The following is a 12,628-nucleotide window of genomic DNA, read 5'->3' on the forward strand; positions in this document are numbered from 1 at the left end:
CTCGACTTGGGAGGAGAGTAGGTGAACTTAGGAAGAACTTCAGTAGAGACAGACAACATTAAGAATAACCGATCAGAACCAAAGATGGACAGCAATGAATAAGCCAGAAGGACTCAGCAGCAGTCTAAAGGGCTCCAAAGAGTAGATCAGCGATCTGGAAGACAGGGTGTGGAAATCATCCAAACTGAACAGAAAAAAAAAAAAAAAAATTTAAATAAGGATAGGTTAAGAGACATTAGGGAGAACATGGAGGGTACTGACATTTGCATTGTTGGGATATTGTGTTGTGTAGGGGTCCTGGAAGGAAAGGCAGAAAGGGGAAGAGAACTTAAGAAGTAGGAGCTTAAAAGTTCCCTAACTTTGGGAAGAAAACAGTCACCCAGGTCCCAGAACAGAGCTCAAGAGAAGATAAACCCAAAAACCTTCACACCAAGACATGTAATAGCAATGACAAAATTTTACTAGAGAGAATCTTAAAAGAAGCAAGAGAAAAGAAACTGGTTACATGTAAATTAACACCGTAAGACTAAGAGCTGAATTTTCAGCAAAAACTTTGCAGCCACAGGAAAGTGGCAGGAAATACTCTAAGTGCTGAAAGAAAAACTTACAACCAAAAATCCTCTGCACAGCAAAGTTATCACTTGAAACTGAAGGACAGTTTCCCAAACAGAAAACAAAAACAAAACCCTATAGGAGTTCATCACCACTAAACTGAACCTACAAAAAATGTTAAGGGAACTTCTTTAAGCAAAAAAGAAAAGGCCATAAGTGGAAGAAAGAAAATAATCAGAGAAAAAATTTCCCTGATAAAGATATACTGAAGGCAATAGATCAATTGCTCATAAAGTTAGTCATCAGTAAAGTCAACTCTATCTATAACAATTAGGTAAGAGAAACAATATATTTAAATATGGATGTAAAATATGACTGAAAATATATAAATCATGGAGATGAGGGAGTAAAATTAAGTAACCCTCCACTTAAAAAAAAGACCGCTTTCTACATAGGGTGTTATCTATAAATCTCACGGTAACCACAAACCAAAACCCAACAGATACCTAAAAAATGAAGAGAAAGGAATCCAAGCATAACACTAAAGAAAAGCCACAAGAGAACAAAGAGAAGAACAGGGGGAAACTACAAAAATAATGAACAAATAATTAATAAAATGGCAGTAAGTATGCACCAATAATTAATGTATTTGGATTAAATGTTCAAAAAACCTCATCCAAAAAATAAAAAATTATAAAAAAAATAAAAAAAAAAACCTCATCCAAATGTTGCCTGTAATACACTTCAGACTCGAAGACACACACAGACTGAAAATGAAGGAATGGAAAAGATATTCTGTGGGAATGAAAATTGGTGTGGGGGGGAAGCAGGGGTAGCAGGACTTAGCAGACATGATGGAGTTCAAAACAAAGACTATATCAAGAAGCAGAGAAGGGCATTACAGAATGACAATGTGATGAATACTAGAGGATATAACAACTGGAAATATCTTTGTATCCAACAGAGGAACACCTAGATACGTCAAGGAAAATTTAAGACATAAAGGAAGAAAATGAGGGTAATAATACATTTACATCATACAGAGATCACCAAGACAGAAAATCAACAAGCAAACGGTGGCTTTGAAGGACACATGAAATCAAATGGACTTTACGTACAGAACATTTCAACCTAAAACAGCAGAATACACCTTTTTCTTGAGTGCACATGGGTCAATGAAGAAATTGAAGAGAAAATATTTTAAAAAATACCTGAAGGCAAATGAAAATGGAAAGAAGGTTCCAAAATCTTTGGGACAGAGTAAAAGCAGTTCAAAGAGGGAAGTTTATAGCAATTTAGGCCTACTTCAAGGAACAAGAAAAATCTCAACCTGTTTGCACACATAAAGGAATTAGAAAAAGAACAAGTCCAAAATATAGAAGGAAATGTTACATATCAAAGCAGAAATACATGAAACAGAGACTAAAAAATAGTGAAATGATCAATGGAACTAAAAGTTGTTTCTTTGAAAGGATAAACAAAACTGACCAACCTTTAGTCACATGCATCACACACAAATGTGCGTGCGCACACACGTGTACCACTAAAAAACCCTCAAAATCAGAAATCAGAGAGAAGTTACAACCTAAGAAATACTAACAAGATAAATATAAGCGATTGCATTAGACTGCTCTGAAAAAAAATACACCAACAAATTGGATAACCTCCAAGAAATGGACACATTCCTAGAAACATGCACTCTTTCAAGACTGAATTGGAAAGAAATGGAAAATCTGAACAGACCATTCATCATAGTAAAACTGTATCCATAATTAAAAAAAAAAAACAAAACAAAACCCAGTAAACAAAAGCCAAAGCCCAGGTCTTCACAGTTGGATTCTACCAAACATGTAGAGAGTTATTATATAGACTTCCCAAACTACTGTCCCACCCAAAAAACAATTAAAGAGGAAGGAACACCAAATTCATTCATTACTTGGATATCTAAACTAGACCAAAGCATGACAAAAAAAAAGAAAGTTACACACCAACATCCCTGATGAACATAGACACCAAAACCCTCAAAGTAACAGTAAACCAAATGCAACTTTACACAAAAAGATTCATTCACAACAATCCAGTGGGATTTATTTCAGAGATTCAGGGATGATTCAGTATTTGCCAATCAATGTGATACATCATATTCACAAAATGAAGAATGAAAATCATACAATCATCTCAGTAGCTTAAAAAAAAAAATCTTTGACCAAATTCATTATTTATGATAAAAAAAAAAAACCTCAGTGTTAGAGGAAACACACCTCAACATATTAAAGACCACACGTGACAAATCCACAGCTGACACAGTCAATAGTGAAAAGCTGAAAGCTTTTCTTCTAAGATCAAGACGAGGATGTTCATTCTCACTTTTATTCAACACAGAGCTGAAGTCCTAGGCACAGCAATCAGTCAACAAAAGAAATAAAATGCATCCAAACTAGGAAGAAGTAAAACTGGGACTATTTGCATTTAACGTGACACTATATATAGAAAACCCTGAAGACTCCACAAAACGAACAAAAAACAATAACAATAAAAGAACCACCGTAACTATTAGAACTAATAAAGGGACTCAGTAAACTTGCAGGATACAAAATTAATATAAAAATATGCTGGATTTCTATAGACTAATAATCAAAGGGAAGTTAAAACAATTCCATTTGTAATTGAATCAAAAAGAATCAAATACCTAGGAATAAGTTTAACCAAGGAAGTGAAAGACTTGTACTTGGAAAATTCTAAGACAATGGTGAAAGAAATTCAAGAGGATATAAACAGAAACAGCCCATGCTCGTGGATTCCAAGAGTATTATAATGTCCATCCTACTTAAAGCAATCTACAGATTCAATGCAAACTCTATCAAAACACCAATAGCATTTTTCACAGAACCAGAACAAATAAAATTTGTTAAAATGTGTATTGAATTCCTAAAACCTGTATGGAATTACATAAAACCTTGAAGGGCCAAAGTGATCCTGAGAAAGAATGAAGAGGAAGGCATCACACACCCAGATTTCAAAGTATACTACAGAACTATACGAAACAGAACAGTATGGTACTGGTACAAAAATAAAGAACACAGCTCAGTGCAGAGAATTGTGAGCCCAGAAATAAACCCATGCTTATATGGTTAATTTACCGGACAGCTGCATGCAAAAGAATAAAATTGGACCATACAGAAAAATAAATTCACATGGATTAAAGACCTAAATCTGAGAACTGAAATCATGAAACTCCTAAAAGAAAACATAGGCAGTTAACTCTTGGACGACAGTCTTAGCTAGCTAGCTAGCTAGCTAGCTATCTCCATAGGCAAGAGAGACAAAAGCAAAAACAACAGAGACTACATCAAACTAAAAAGCTTTTGCACAGTGAAGGAAACCACCAACCAAACAAAAAGAAAACTTCTGAATGGGAGAAGGTATTTGCAAATGATACCTGATAAATGTTCTTATCCAAAATATATAAAGAACTCCCACAAGTCAAATCATGACAGTTTGATTAGAAATAGGCCAAGGACCTGAACAGAAAATATTTTCTCAGAGAAGACTTATAGATAGCCAAGAGACACATTAAAAGATGCTCAACAACACTGATCAGGGAAATCCAAGTCAAAACCATATGGAGAGGGGCGCCTGGGTGGCTCAGTGGGTTAAAGCCTCTGCCTTTTGCTCAGGTCAGGATCCCAGGGTCCTGGGATAGAGCCCTGCATTGGGCTCTCTGCTCAGCGGGGAGCCTGCTTCCTCCTCTCTCTCTGCCTGCTTCTCTGTCTACTTGTGATCTCTGTCAAATAAATAAAATCTTTAAAACAAACAACCATACGGAGAGATTTCCTCCCACCTGTCAGAATGGCTCAAGTCTAAACGACCAGACATAACAAGTGTTGGTGACAATGTGGAGACGAAGGGACCCTCATGCACTGTTAGTGAGAAGGTCACGTGGGGCAGCCAGGATGGAAAACAGTAGGAGATTTTCTCAAAAAATTAAAAATAGAAACACTGTATGATCCAGCGACTTCTAATTCTGGTTGTTTACTCCAAGAAGATGAAAACACACTAATTCAAAAGGATATGTGCATCCCTAGGTGCACGGAAGCGTCATTTACAATAGTCAAGATATGAAAACAACCTACGTGTCCACTGACGGACCAATGAACAGAGAAGATGGGCTTACATCGGCAATGAAGTACTACACAGCAGTAAGACAGAATCAAATCTTGCCATTTTTTTTTTTAAGATTTTTATTTATTTTGAGAGAGAGAGAGAGAACATGAGAGGGGAGGTCAGAGGGAGAAGCAGACTCCGCATAGAGCTGGGAGCCCAATGTAGGACTTGATCCCAGGACTCTGGGGCCATGACCTGAGCCAAAGGCAGTTGCTTAACCAACTGAGCCACTCAGGCGCCCAAATCTTGCCATTTCTAACCACAAAGATGGACCTAGAGGATATTAGGCCAAGTGACATATTTAAGATAAACAGAAACACTGTATGAGTTCACTTATATGTGGAATCAAAGAAACAAGTGAACAAACACAACAAAAAATAAACAGACTCATAAATACAGAGAACCAGGTGGTGGTTGCCAGAAGGGACAGTGGTGGGCACGTGGGCAAAGTAGATGAAGGGGATTTAGAGGTGGAAATCCCCAGTTCTAAGAGAAATTGAGTCATGGGGATGTAAAATATAGCACAGAGAACAGAGTCAATAATATTGTAATAACTTTGATGGTGAGAGATGGTGACTACACACCGTGGTGAGCATCTCGTAATGTATACAGATGACCAGTCACTCTGTACAACTGAACAGCATGAAACGTCACTACTGTTCAATTGAAATAAATAACCCTTAAAAGAATCCATTTAATCCTTAGTCTCAAGAAAAAAAAGAAAACTGGGGGAAGTTAGCTGGAATCTTGGCTACCATAAACACAGTATGATGAAATTATATAATGAACACATCCTAGAACATAACAAAAGTTTAGAAAAGCTATAAGCTGCTTAGCCTTTCCTCTATGGAGACCCCTGTCTGGTGTTTTGGGGTTTTTGTTTCTTTCTTTTTTTTTTTTTTTAGTTGTCTTGGTTTGTCAAATGTGTAATTATTGTGTATTTCAATGTGCAGATGAATAGAGAGGCTGACCTAGGCAGGATCTAAAATCTGCCAGAACTAGGCGAAACCCCAACAGAGATAACGCACCGCACCGAAACCTTTGAAGGGACTGAGCGGGGAGGTAGCGTGCTAGGGCTGGTATCCTGCTGCTTGAGGAAAAGGGAGAAATCTGCCAACATCTGATGGTTCACAGCTTAAAAATGCAAAGAATGTATAGGACCCTAAGGTTTTTCCTGGAATTAACAGAAAGTAGGCATACCTCCTTAGGTAAATATGCTTGCTTTGAGCTCCTGTTGGAAGAAACTAGGAGTCTCCAGGGGGTGTGGTGTTTCTGCCCGAGAACACAAAGGTGTCTTTGAGAATAAGCAAAACGGAGTTCAGTTTGGCGTGCCTATGATCATTCTAAGGGCTGGGGCCCTTTAAATCCTGCTCTTGTGGGTACAGCTTTGTTGAGTGTTAGTTTCACTTAATAAAGACTTCTTTACTTTTATAGAACAGCTGTAACAGAATGGATGATGGGCTAGATTCGCCCTCCAATTTTTTTAGGCTCAATGGAGCCATAATTTAACCCTGCCAGTTCTGGCGGCACACAGATCAGCCCCACCCAAACGCCCATTATCCAAGAGGAGAGGAGGGCAAAAAACTTTCTGCAGAGGCTCCTTTCTGTTTGGGGGACTGCCTTTTGTAGGAAAAAATCAGAATATTTACCGTTAGTATCTGAACATCTCACCTACACAGAAATGAGAAGGTCAAAGCGATCACACCGCACGGGAATCCTCCCATTATAAAGGGACAAACAATGAGTTTTGGAACACTGAAAAAAAAATTTTTTTTAAATAAAATAAACACAGGGATTACAGGGGTCCCTTTGAGTAACATCTTCTCAGATGCCTGTTTATAAATTGAATAACAAAGGAAGCCAAATGACAAAGGAAGGCGTTGCTGATCAAATATCAATTAAAATGTATGACAAACACAAACTTCAAGTAGTCAGTATTTGAAAATAGATATAAAACCTAAAAGCTTACCCTAAAATCTTGTCTAGACCACCCACCTGGTAGCTCCTAACGGACAGGCTGACTGTCTAGAAAGAAACAAGCCGCCTTAGCTGTGCCAGCCTTGCAAACCTGAATCTATCACCTCCACTGGGATTTAAGAAAAAGGATGGGTATTTCAAAAATTCAGCCTTCAAAAGACATTTGATTTTTAAAAATACGATCCAATGGGCAATACCGCTTATATTTAAAGCTTGCCTTCAGGAAATATTTATTTTTTAAAAAAGATTTTATTTATTTATTTGACGGAGATCACAAGTAGGCAGAGAGGCAGGGAGAGAGAGGAGGGGAAGCAGGCTCCCTGCTGAGCAGAGAGCCCCATGTGGGGCTCCATCCTAGGACCCTGAGATCAGGACCTGAGTTGAAGGCAGAGATCAGGACCTGAGCCACCCAGGCGCCCCTCAAGAAATATTTGGATAGGAAAAAGCCTAGAGCAGAGGTCAGCAAACATTTTACATGAAGGGCCAGATCTCAAATACTTTAGGCTTTGCAGGCTGTACAGTCTCTGCCACAAAATCTTCACTCGGACACTGTGTGACAGCTGTCACAGACTGTATGTAAATGAATGAATGGCTGTGTCCCAATAAAACTTTATTTATAAACACTGAAATGTGAATTTCATGTAAGTTTCATGTGTCTGGTAGAACATTCTTTTCGAATTGTTCGACCATTTAAAATTGTGGAAACCATTCTCAGCGTTATGGGTTCATTAAAAAAAAAAAAAAAGAAAGAAAGAAAGAAAGAACAGGCTATGGGTCAGGATTGACCAGGGGCCAGAGTTTGCCAACACCAACGCACGCCCCCCCATAGCGCACTGTACACACATTGCAGACTCTTTATATAAACAAAGGCTGACTTCAGAAAACTGTACCCACACGAGGGAGAAATGGGACTGAAACTCCTTTTATTAAGTGAAGCCTAGATTAACTCCAGGGGTGGGAGATGGAAAGACCAAGTATTTGCTGAATGCCTAGCACGGTGACTGTTCCACCGGAACAGTCCCAGGAGACGCTACATACACACGCACGCTTTTCCTAGAGGAGGTAGGACGCTCAGAGAGAGGAACTGCTTTGCCTAGATGTGGTTCTCAGCCAGCATTTGAACATGGGTCAGTCTTCAGAAAACCTGTAGTTTTCCAGGGAGGAGCAGGGTTGATGGGGAAGGTGGGAAGGGCAAGAGAAGCTCCGAGAAGAGGAAAAAACCCAAGCAGCAGGAGCTTTGGGGCTGCAAGGAACAGAGCGGACCTGGGCTAGAGCATGGACGCTAGAGTGAGCATTCACTGCTCTGCTACGCAGCAGCCCTAGAGACCATTCCTCATCCACCCAAAGTGACTGGGTGGTGTGACCCCAGATTGGCTTGTGGTGCGGGGGGCCAGCAGTCCTAAGTGGACCGCTAAAAATCGAACTTAATTAAGGCCAGACCATACAGCAAATCACCCGCCAGACAAGAACTACAGCTCTACCACTGCTGTTCGAAGAGGCAAGTTTAAGTCCATCTAAGTTTCGATCGACTTCTGGCATTTTTCCTCCTCCTTTTAACAAATACATAATCCCTCTGTAAAGACTTGGGAAAAATACACGTAAGGACTACACATGAAAAACTGTCCATGCAAATAATCACACTTGACATTTTTGGGGAATATCCTTTAAGTTTTTCTGGTCTTTTATCTACACATTTTGAAGCGGGGACTCTGCTATTCACCGCTTTTTGCACCAAACATACCTCAGACTTGTTTCTAGGTCATTCCCCAAAGTCAAATCTATAAGTCGTTCCCCCCAAAACAAAGCAGAATGACCGTTATCAAAAAAGGTTGGTGCAAATCTTCGCTCCGTCCGCGCCCCAGGTGTGAACAATACCTATCAGATCTGAGCGAGGTTTGCAAAGAACTCCAGTGGGAAAACCTGCTCACCTTGCCAGGGAATCTCGAATTTATATAATCATGGGATCCTTCTGGTACATAACATTTAGAAAACTGATACTCTACAGAATATCCGTGGTCAAAAGCTGTTCTGCATGATTTGTAATGGTCCCGAATATTCGGTGATTTATGCAATCCCTTACGAACTTTTACAAACAAAACCAACCACCAAGCCCAGTTTTGCAACTAAATCTTTACAAACACGAATTCCTTGGAGATGCAATTGCTCTGTCAAGGATGCGAACCTTACAGTTTTCTTTTTTCAGAAATGGGTATTGTAGATAAAATTGTCTTGCGTTTGCATGAGAACTTGAATGCTACATTTCCATTCTAAGTTTACTTCATTAATAATTAATGGAGACACTGAACCAGGCAAGCCTCTACTAGATGCTTAATATCCCATTTCTACTCTAAGACCAACATGAAAAAACAGCTGAAACTCTCATATACTCCTGGAGCAAACAAACTGGTACTTTGCAAAACTGTCGGCAGCATCTACTAAAAATGAACACAAGCGCACTCCATGTATTACTTTTCTAGTGCTGTATAACCCATCACCACAAACTTAGCGGCTTAAAACAAAACCATAGTCAACTCACAGTTCTGTAGATCAGTCTGACACAGGGTGGCTGGGTTGTCGTCTCCTGCCCAACGCTGAAATCAAGGTGTTCCAAGGACGGAGTCCTTACCTGGAGTCCTTGGGGAGAAATCCACATTCTATCTCCTTCAGGTTGTTGGCAAAATTCGGGTCCTTGAGGTCCTGTTTCCTTGCTGGTGGGCAGCTGAGAGCCACCCTCCGCTCCCAGAGGGCACCCCGTAGTCCTTGCAGGGGGACCCCGGATTATGAAGCCAGCAACAACGCCGGAAGGCTCCCTTATGTCCAGTGTCTCCGTCTCTCTCTCCTGCTCCTAGCTGCAGAGGAACTCTCTGTATTTAAGGTGGCTGGTGTGATCAGGTTCACCTGGCTATCTCGGTCTCATAAAGCCCACCTGGATAATATCCCTGTCATTAGGGCATGGAATCGGGTGGCTATTTTGGTATTCTGCCCGCCTCCTCCCATAACTGAGTTCCAGTCCTAGATACATACCCAGCCGAAATGCATACACAGTTTTCTCCAAAATGCAGGCACAGAAGGCTAAGAGAAACACGATCCATAGTAGCCAAAACCTAGAGAAACTCTTTAACAATAATAATGGTATATTTTTATAATATACACACACAGTGTGGAGTAACCAGGTCAGTATTTCATGGGACTAAGTGCAGGGGAACCTAACGGAGCCCAGAAAGTCTCAGAAGGCTTCCCGGGGAAAGTATAGCTTTCACGGCAAAGAATGAGAGTGAGTGATGGGGTAAAAGTGGGCAGGACTGGCTCTGCAATTGACATAATAGGAAAAGAGGTAACATGCATGTAAAAATTATGAGCAGATGGGTATCATAAATGGACAGCAAAATGTGTGTGTGGGGGGGGCAATGACATGCCCAGAGAAGTAGACAAGGATCAGAACATGGAGAACCTTGGAGACCACATTAATACGACTGACCTCGGGGCGCCTGGGTGGTTCAGTCGGTTGAGCATCTGACTTTTGATTTCAGCTCAGGTCATGATCTCAGGGTCCCGAGAGGGAGCCCTATGTTGGCTCCACACTGGGTATAGAGCCTGTTTAAGATTCTCTCTCCCTCAGCCCCTCCCCCAACTCCTCTCCTGTGCTCTCTAAAAAAACAAAGACTGAGGCTGACCTTAATCCTGTTGCTGATGGCGACAGAAGAGGAGGACCTTGTAAAAGAAAGGATATGGACATATTCACAATCGGGATCAGGACACTGCAAAGTGGAAGGTGACATTTCAAGAGGAACGTGAGGACACTAGGTTAGTTAGGAGGCTGTTCAAGGAGTACAGGTTAAGAGATGGGAACCTGAGTTGCTGGCATGAAAGGAGCAGGAAAGTTATCAGAAGTCTGGAAGACTTGTATCCACCTCCATGCCCCAAATCTCAGAGTCCTATGAGCGTTTTTGTGGTTTTGAATCCCATTAGCTCTCAGGAGGACATGTGCCGATCTATCCTAATCTCCACTAGCAAATGCCCGTGTCTCCCAGTTCTTGACAGAATGGGTGTTTTAAAAAAAAATCTCACCACTTACATAGGCAATAACTGTACCTCATTATTTTATATTGTATTTTTGGTCGAAAGTATTAACATTTTTAAAATGTGCGTTGACTGTCATTTTGTAAAGTATCAATTCACATCACTTTAGGCTAGATTGTTCTAACGGTGTTCGTTTCTTCCTATTGTGAGAAATTATAAAGATACTAACCCCTTTGAAGTGCGTTTCTCCATATCCACACCTTTTGATTTTGTGGAGGCTGATTTTTTTTTCATTTCTAATAATTTCACGTGATTAATTAAATCAATTCCTCTATTATTGGTTTCCACCTTGGGATTTAGGCATTTGAGTTCTTCCCCAATCATGACTGGTGAATCTTTACCTAGATTTTCTTTAGGTGCTTTAGTCATTTTATTTAAATCTTCAATTGATACAGGATTTATTTTGGTATATACTATACAGTATCTTAATTTTTTTCTGGATAATCATTTGGCTAAACAAAATGGGTAATTCATACCACTCATATATATTAAATTCTTAGGTCTTCAAAACAGGCTGTAATTCATGAACCAAATTCCCCTACGTTACTTTTCTTTTCTAAAATACTCTCAACTGTTTTTGCAAATAAGGGTTAAGTGAGCTTCCTAGAGTGAACTGAAATGTTTCTCATCATTTTCTATGCTCTGTGTTCTAACAGTTTAAAATCTAAAGGAGATACTGGTTCCTTAAAGCTTTGAAAGATTTTGTTTATAAAATTTTCCAGATGCTGAAATTCTCTGACATTTGTCAACTTCTTTTATAGCTTTTGGTCCATATAATTTACCATCCATTAAAAGTGTTCTTTGGGGGGCACCTGGGTAGCTCAGTGGGTTAAAGCCTCTGCCTTCGGCTCAGGTCATGATCCCAGAGTCCTGGGATCGGAACCTTACATCGGGCTTTCTGCTTAGCAGGGAGCCTGCTTTTCCTCCTCTCTCTGCCTGCCTCTCTGCCTGCTTGTGATCTCTGTCTGTCAAATAAATAAATAAAAATCATAAAAAAAAAAAAAGTGTTCTTTGGGGTGCCTGGCTGGCTCAGTCCATAGAGCATGTGACTCTTGATCTCAGGGTGGAGTTCCACACTGGGTGTAGAGGTTACTTAAAAATAACATCTTCTGGGGCGCCTGGGTAGCTCAGTGGGTTAAGCCCCTGCCTTCAGCTTGGGTCATGATCTCAGGGTCCTGGGATGGAGCACCCGTTGGGCTCTCTGCTCAGCAGGGAGCCTGCTTCCCCCTCTTTTTCTGCTGCCTCTCTGCCTACTTGTGATCTCTTTCTCTGTCAAATAAATAAATATTATCTTTTTTTTTTTAAAGTTAACTATTTGTTTAAAAAAAACTTCTAAGAAACAGGCAAATCTTCTTTAACTAGAAGAACCATTTAATCAAAATGTCCAAAAATATTAACGTATCATACCTATAGCTAATTTCTCTTTTCATTCATAACCTGCATTCAGATTTTCTTTTTCTTGCTAGGCTTTGTCAAAAGTGTATATTTTATTGGTCTTTTTAAAGATACACTTTTTGGGTTACCTATCAATCCCATTTAAATTTTATTCTTTCCTCGTGCTTTTCCTAATTTTTTTTTTCACTTTTTGGCTTCTGAATTGATTGCTTGGTTTATTTTTATTTTGTTCATGGATTTAAGCATGTAAGGCTCTAAGTTTTACTTGAGGTAGAGCTTTGGGATTTTTTTTGGATTTATAATTTTCCCTATTTTTATTGTCTTAAACTGTGATTATAATTTGTATTTTTGTCTTTGACCTATGAATTAAATGACAGCATTTTAATTTCCACTATTTTAAAAAATTATCATTTTGTTATGAATCGCTCACTGTGGTCAGAAAATGTAGTCTACAGTGTGT

This window comes from Mustela nivalis (assembly GCF_964662115.1).
Source record: "Mustela nivalis genome assembly, chromosome: 13".
NCBI lineage: Eukaryota > Metazoa > Chordata > Mammalia > Carnivora > Mustelidae > Mustela > Mustela nivalis.